We start from the raw sequence: 7,967 nt of genomic DNA on the forward strand, positions 1-7,967 counted from the left end.
ATAATTGTGGGTGAGGACAAAGTCACAAAGGTCAGCCACCAGGTTTGCCATGACATTATCAGGGATACTGTTCCTGACGACTTGTAGTCCATCTTTGTGTGGAATGTTGGTGTAGAGGCCTTCTACATCCATAGTGGCCAGGATGGTTTCTGGAAGATCACTGATGGATTGTAGTTTCCTCAGAAAGTCAGTGGTGTCTCGAAGATAGCAAGGAGTGCTGGTAGCATAGGGCCTGAGGAGAGAGTCCACATAGCCAGACAATCCTGCTGTTAGGGTGCCAATGCCTGAGATGATGGGGCATCCAGGATTTCCAGGTTTATGCATCTTGGGTAGCAAATAGAATACCCCTGGTTGGGGTTCTAGGCATGTAATATTTCACCAACATATAATTCTCGTAAAAGGAATATTTCTTTAATAAGTATTTTTAAAGGGATAGGTTGGAGGTGTGGTTCTACTCTACATATTTTGCAATGACAATTCTGCTGTAAGGTCTGCAGTGTCTAATCCCCAGTATTATTTGATACCCTGTCAAAATTAAGACACAGGGAATTGCTGTGAGAGCAGGGATTATGCTGCACCTAAGGGCTGGCATACAACACTGCAGGGCTGTCGCTTTCTCAGGATACATCTACACTGTAATAAAAAACCTGCAGCATTGAGTCTCAGAGTCCAGGTCAATTGACTGAGGCTCACAGGGCTAAAAATTGCAGTGTAGATGTTCAGGCTTGGGCTGGAGCCCAGGCTTTGAGACCCACCCCCTTCACAGGGTCTTGTAGCCCGCGGGCTCCAGACTGAGCCCAAACATCTACACTGCAATTTTTAGCCCCGCAACCAGAGTTATCTAAGCCGGGCCAGGCATGACTGTGCCACATGTCTTTTATTGCAGTGTAGATGTACCCTCAGTGGGGCTTGTGACAGATGATGCTATCAGATTAAAGTAGCTTTGGATCATCAAAAAAACAGGTAAGAAGCTGGAGGAACGTAAACAGTTGGAGAACATTTTTAAGAAGCCACATTTTAATTAATTTGAAAAACACCACATAGTTTATTCTATTCTTATGTAGATACATGGCCCAGCAGATAGAATCATAGAAGATTAGGGTTGGCAGACACCTCAGGAGGTCATCTAGTCCAATCCCCTGCTCAAAGCAGGACCAGCGTGAATAAAAATAAACATGATACTTTCTGTTGGGTCAGATCATTTCCTCATTATAAAATGGGGAGAACAAAGTGAGTGATCTGAATAGTGTGGCTATGAAATTCTGACATGAGAGAGAGAGAATTTTTTGTACATTTCCATACCAATTTTCAGACACAGCTAATGGGGTGATTGAGTAGATCATGGGATGAATAGTAGATTTCAAAGCCTTTCACCTCTCAGTCTGTGGTTGTAATTCAGATAGGTAGTCATTTCCACCTCACAGCAGTGTAATGGCTTTTGTGAAAGAAGTTTCAGCCTAGTTCCTAAGAGATAGACATTCATATCACAAAAACCACCACAACTGGCAGCCTTGGTGACATTCTCACTAGAGAGGACACCTGCAGAACAATCTTGGATACTGAACTATCCTAGAAATAATCCTTTCAGACCAGGATAGAACACACAGGCCCTGATGAGTACTACATTTATTCTAAGAAAAGGAGAAAGTGTTCAGAAGAGAGGAATCAGTAATGGGATAAATAAATTGTTGGATTTTAGATATATCATAATTCCTTGGTTTTTTTATTATTTTGTTGTTGCATTAGAATAGTGTGGATTCCAGTTAGTTCGGGAGAGAGTGGAGTAGTAGTAAATATTATACTATGGTATTGCCCTAAGGTCCTAGTAGAGATTGAGGTTACCCACTGTACTGGGTGCTGTACAATCATAGAAAACAAACAATGTTTTCCCTGAAAGGTTTACATTCTAAAGACAGAACAGTGTGAGTACCCAAGAACTCCCATTACACAAGTCTAACAGACATCATTACTTGCTATATTAAGGTTTTAGCCGACTTTATGGAGTCTTCATCTCTCTTCTTTTGGTTATGGGATGTGCTGCTTGAGATAGGGAAGGGGTAGTACTTACATGGTGGAAAAGCTTTATCAAAAGAGCAACACTTGCAGCCTGACCAAAAGGTCAAAAGACTCCAGATTATTATTATTTCCTTATTAATTATTTGTTGAGCTTCAAACGTGCTTGGCACTGTGTAACACATACACAAAAATGCTTGGTCGAAAGAGTTTACTGTCTAAAATATAGGCACAGAGAAGATGGGAAACACTGGAAAAAATCAAGAGATGGGGAACCCTGAAAAACATTTAAAATGGTTTATTTTTTAAGAATTCACTTGTGGGCCTTGTGGAATGGGTTTTTCTTTTCTTTTTTTTTTTTCCCTTGTGTGTTTATATATGCACTCAAGTAAAAAGCATTCAAAATATAATTAGACCTACAGTGCAATGTAATGGAGGCATGAGACCATAAGACAGACTGGAAACATACCCTTTCTCTAGGTCATGCTTCATATAAGCTGAGTCAAATTAAATGTGACCAACAATGCATGCATTCAGAGCTTTAGATGGGTGCTCTTCCTATGTTAGCAGTTTCAAATCTGAAACACAGATTAGATTCCAAATCAAATGTGGCAGTTGGTGATATGTAACTAAGTACAAATACACAGACTGACTTGGCATTTGATCAATTTTCTGTTTCTAGATCTCGTTTCCTCTGTAAGAAAGATCGGAAAAGGCAAAACAGGATATATTTCATGAAGCGTAATACTTAAAATGGGCTAAATTCTGAATGGTTGAGTGTTCAAAAACGCTGCTGCTGCTGCTTTAAGCCTAGCTAAGAATTTATTAGCCTTTAATATAGATAATCAAACACACAGAAGGATAAAATTAAAATTGTCTACTTAAAAATCACAGGCCAAGTTAAATCGTTTTGGTTCATTGTTGTTATGGGGTCAGTACAGTTTGGCTGCTGGATTTGGTTGAGTTCCATGATGTGTATTTTAAGTAAGTGGGAGGCTTTCCGGTGCCCGGGGTAAATGCTCTGTTCTCTCTTTTTATGCAGTGAAAGGAAAATTAAAACCTGGCCTTGATTCCCCACAGCTGGGGACCCCAGTTGGGCTCCACAACCTGGTTGAGTTTTGCAGCTGCAGAGCAATGGGCATCCCTGTTCTGCAGCAACCGTACTGAAGCGCAGAGGCTGCCAGCCCCATCACCTGCCTCTGGAGCTGAAGTTCGTTAAGTATCTCACATATACACACACTGCCAAATGAAACAGCCTTGGTTGAAGACCTTCCCCCCGGCAACTTCCCCAAGCTAAAAAAAAAAAAAAAATGCTGGGAACAGTGCAGACCCTCGGAAGCCACTGGTTCCAGTTCCATTCAGGCATCGGTTGTGTTAGGTTGTAGAGTGAGCCCCCCAGTCCTGGTCCTCCCATGTCTCTCCTTCGTGTAGGCAGGGCTATTGGAGGTACTGCTAACCCAGGGCAGTAGTAGCCTCCAGGGTCCCTAGGAAAGGAAAACAGAGGAATGAGGACTTGTGGGGAACCTGTTGTCTGATTTCCACATTTCATTGTGTGGCTCTGTAGGTCATGGCTATCCAGTGATTGAGCCTTCTGCCCTCCTAGCCTAACCATCCTCCCAGGACTGAACAGGCCAGCGTGGCCCTCCCTCAATGGCTTCACTGTTTCACCCCATGTTGAATCATGTTTGTAACACCACCTCCAAAATGTACTCCATCCCAGTACTCTTCAGTTGGATTCTCTCTTTGCAACTGCCCCCCTCGCTCTCCTCACCCACACATTTGTAAAAAGGAAGCACATTTTCTGTACACCCTGCTAGTTGCACAGCAATCTTCATTCTGGCATTTCCTAATCTTTGAATGCTCAACTTTTCAACCTTATCACTGTTCTTTTACCATGGTTTTGTGTGTGTGTAAGAGTATATGTGATCTGACAATGTCCTGTTAATCATCTCATTCAGTTTGCAGCACACAGTAGCTTTGGTGGTCAAGTCCTGTTTCTCCCTGAAAGTAATTGTATCACAACAGTGTAGCTGAGCAGTACAAAGAGGGCTTGAGGTAAAGTTTCTCCTTTTTATCTGGGCTTTCTTTGTAATTGTTCTCAAACCAAATTGCAACTATATTTTGTATCGTTTGCAATCTACATCTTTAAACAGAAAGAGTCTTTGTTCAAGGACAGGTTTTAGAGTAACAGCCGTGTTAGTCTGTATTCGCAAAAAGAAAAGGAGTACTTGTGGCACCTTAGAGACTAACCAATTTATTTGAGCATAAGCATCCGATGAAGTGAGCTGTGACTCACGAAAGCTTATGCTCAAATAAATTGGTTAGTCTCTAAGGTGCCACAAGTACTCCTTTTCTTTTTGTTCAAGAACTCAGGAATCTATGATTACTTTGTACCATATTTCAGCAAATACATTCATGGTGTTTAAAGTACACTCAATTACTCAATTTAATTGCTTTTGTAATATGCTGAATCTTTTGACCCACCACATATGTTGGTTTGAAATTAGTTGATTTTATACAAAATCATAACTTTGTCTTCCCAGTTCTTTCTGCCCCCATATATGCAGAGCGTGTTGGAGTATATCTGGCAGTTTTCTAGAAACTTATGTATGAAAGATGCTTAATAAGTACAGTGAAATGAATACCAGAGGGGAAAAAGCCTTCCACAAATATTCTGATTTTAAAATGAATTCACTGTGATAGTGTCCAGTGTTTTGAGTTCACTTTCCACATGTATTTTGGAAATGAGTTTACTGGCAGGAATGTTAATTGAAACAGAAAACATTAAGCAAATAATTCCCTTCGCCCAGCTATGATAAGAATTTTCCCCATTCCCATGCTGCTGCTGCTTCACTGGTACTATATTGTTATTAGTTTGTATTAAGATAACACTTAAGTTGCTTTCATCCTCATGAACTTTTGCATGTTTAAAAACGTTTCTTCTGAGCTGTTCTCTGAGCTCAGGTGAGCAGAACTGGGTTCTGGTTTGTCTCCTTAGCATTTGATTTCCCCCTATACATTCAGTTTTATGAGTGATGTTACTTTGTTAAAAGTTGCAAATCAAATTCCTTCTAATTTAGAAGAGAATGATCTAGTAGTTGGTTCATTGCATTGTGGTAGAATAAATCAGTAGACACACAGCCTAACTGGGATTGCATTGAAGGTGCGAAGGCAATCACATTTTAAATTTGGGAGGCGGGGAGGGTGGAGGTGATGATTATACTGCTAAAGAAAATGAAAAACAGATGGCACTTGCCAGAGCCAGACATAGTGCAATTATGCACACTACAAGCATTATCACCTAGCATCTATGCAAATTGAAGCTGCCTGCAACACCTCTGTTATTCAAATCATAGGTCCCTCTGAGTAGGCTGTAGTGAAGTTTGAATTTCATTAAAGCGTGTGATTACAATGTTTTTTGTATGAATAAGATGAAGTTGTGACTTGGGCCAAATAAGCCCAGCTGTTACGCACACCAGACCCTGCAGAGTCTCTCTTCATGGGGTGGGGATAGCATGCCCAAGCCTTGCTGTTTCTGCTGGAGGTTCAGGATTTCATATGCACTAATCCTGGAAAAGTTGTAGAAGAGAAGAGCTAGGATCTAGGGAGAATAAAGTGGGGATTTTTTTAACTCCATTGAAATATATGGTGTGATGCTGTGTATATTTATATTACGGTTGTTACCACTGTTACACAGTTTCTATAAGTCTTGTACAAAGTATATCATGTAAGGTATCAATGGAAAAGTTATGATTTGCTAAGTTTGATTATCCTGTTTATATGCATGTATCATCTTTGTATCTGATGTTATGGATCACCTTTGTATCTGATGTTATGAATATTGGCTATGTACTTGTATCTTAAACATGTGTTGTATTGGGTGATACCCCCCAGATAGATTTACATCAGAGCTACATCAGATACATCAGAGCTAGACAGCAATGTGCTGATGGCCATTAAGGACACTCAGCTCTCACAAAGGGCCACTGAAGAAACTCATCCTGCCCAATAGGCCTTCCTGCAGCTGCCTCAGACAGCAGGGCACCAATGGCCACCCCTGTGATTCAGCAAAGCATATAAAGACATGTGATGAGGACATGTGATCTAAAACTCCATCTTTTACCAGTAGCTTTCTGTGCTTATGTGACCCTAGCCTCCATGTTAGGCCAGTAACTTTCTATACACGGGCTGTGGGCTTTGTTTGGGACAGTAAATTTCCGTGCACATGGCAGAGGGTATGAAAGACCCCTGAGATATCTCCATTTTGCTTTTTTCCTGCTCCTAATTCTCTGGACTGTGGATTTACAACTAAAAGGAGTATATTGAACTATGGACTGAGAACCTTCCAATCTTTTTGAAGTTACCAGAGAGACTTTTGCAAGCCAGCCATCTATTCCCTCACCGGTACAAACCTGATATATGGTCTTTGCAATCATTTGTATATATATGATCTATTAACTATTTATAACTCTCTTCTTTTATTAATAAATCTTTAGTTAGTTTACTAAGGATTGGCTGACCGCGTGATATTTGGGTAAGATCTGAGATACATATTGACCTGGAGGTAAGTGTCTGATCCTTTGGGATTAGTAGAACCCCACATATGGTGAATTGGGTTTTCAGTAACCTCTCACTATATTAGACCTTTTTGTCTGGATGGGAGTCAACAGTGGGACTGTCTAAAGGGGACTGTGTTTGGCTTCTGATTAACCAGTGTAGTATTTGCAGAAGCTCTTTTGATACTGGCTTGGTGAATCTAATTATAGAATAAAATACCAATTTTGGGGGATTGTCTACCCTGATTCTTATAGTCTGCCCTGTGTGTGGCATTATCAGTGTGGTCCATCCCAGACACCCAGTCACACATGGGACCCAGCGAACTTTGTGGAAGAACAAAGTAAGAAAATGGCATATATATATTGCTAAAAGTGGATGGACTGTGTCCCAAAAACATAGCATATATGGGTTCTACAAAACCAAAGCATCATGAACTCCTTTCCCTCACTGGCATACCCTGATGAAGAGCATGGTCACACATACTGTGAAACTTAGGGTAAGACGGGACCCCACAAGAAGGCACAATTATGCTAGTAGAAATTTTGCCTGGATCACTCTTCGTGTGCAGTACCTGAGTAGTGTAAGGTGCTTGACTATGATGCTGAAGGTTGTGGCTTTGTGTCTTGCTTCATCTCACACTGGAAGGCCACCTTCAGTTCACCCTGCTGCAGAATGGGTACCTGATCTGTCAGGTTAGAGCAGTCAAAGGCATCAGACTCGAAGGTGGCCACATTGCTCCCTTGTGTACCAGTAGCTGTGAAACTGGTGCACCTTAACCACATCAGCCTGATGAGCCACAGGCTTGGGGGGAATTTTTTAGTGGGGAGCAGTGTGGCCTCGCTCCTGGTTCTTTATATGGAGGAAAAGGGGAGAGAGATGGCAAAATGGCCCAGGCACCACTAGTTATTTTTTAAACTATTTTTGAAGTGAGGCATGCGGTGTTCCCTGAACCACCATTCTTTTAAAGGGGAAGAGGCGCAGAGTGGTCCAGGTGAAGGAAGAGGAGGAGCTGGAAGACTGAAGTAGCAACTGAGGAACTGTGCAAAGATGGGGGAAAGATGGAGAGGAAGAATTGACTGATTTATTTGGGAAAGGGAAGCAAAATTGGTTGCTGGGGGGTGGCTGTTTTTTTTTTGGCAGGAACAGAGTTATCTGATTCGTTTGGAGGAATAGATATAATGAGAAATCAGTGGAGAGATATTTTATTTGTGGAGGACCAGACCTGATTTATTCAGAGGAGACATGGACAATCTTCGTTAGATCTGGGTGGTTTCTCCTGGTTCTGAACCCAATGGGATTCAGCTTCCTGCTCCTCTGAAGAGACCTGAAGGGGGAAATGGCTGTTTCTGATGCCTCACTCCTCCTACCCCCTAGAGGAGTGGCCATCTAACACAACC

At 41.5% G+C, this 7,967-nt stretch overlaps 1 protein-coding gene across 1 annotated transcript in view; it reads left to right on the forward strand.

The window, feature by feature from the left end:
- NHLRC3 (NHL repeat containing 3) overlaps positions 1 to 6,476 on the forward strand; it is a 35,247-nt gene extending 28,771 nt beyond the window's left edge. The window contains exon 8 of the transcript XR_014710212.1: positions 3,056 to 6,476. The gene's annotated coding sequence lies outside the window, so the exon portion shown is untranslated. The remainder of the gene's footprint in view (positions 1 to 3,055) is intronic.
- The last annotated feature ends 1,491 nt before the right edge of the window (positions 6,477 to 7,967 follow it).

The sequence above is a fragment of the Lepidochelys olivacea genome (genome assembly GCF_965140295.1).
Source record: "Lepidochelys olivacea isolate rLepOli2 genome assembly, chromosome: 1".
In the NCBI taxonomy this organism is placed as follows: domain Eukaryota; kingdom Metazoa; phylum Chordata; order Testudines; family Cheloniidae; genus Lepidochelys; species Lepidochelys olivacea.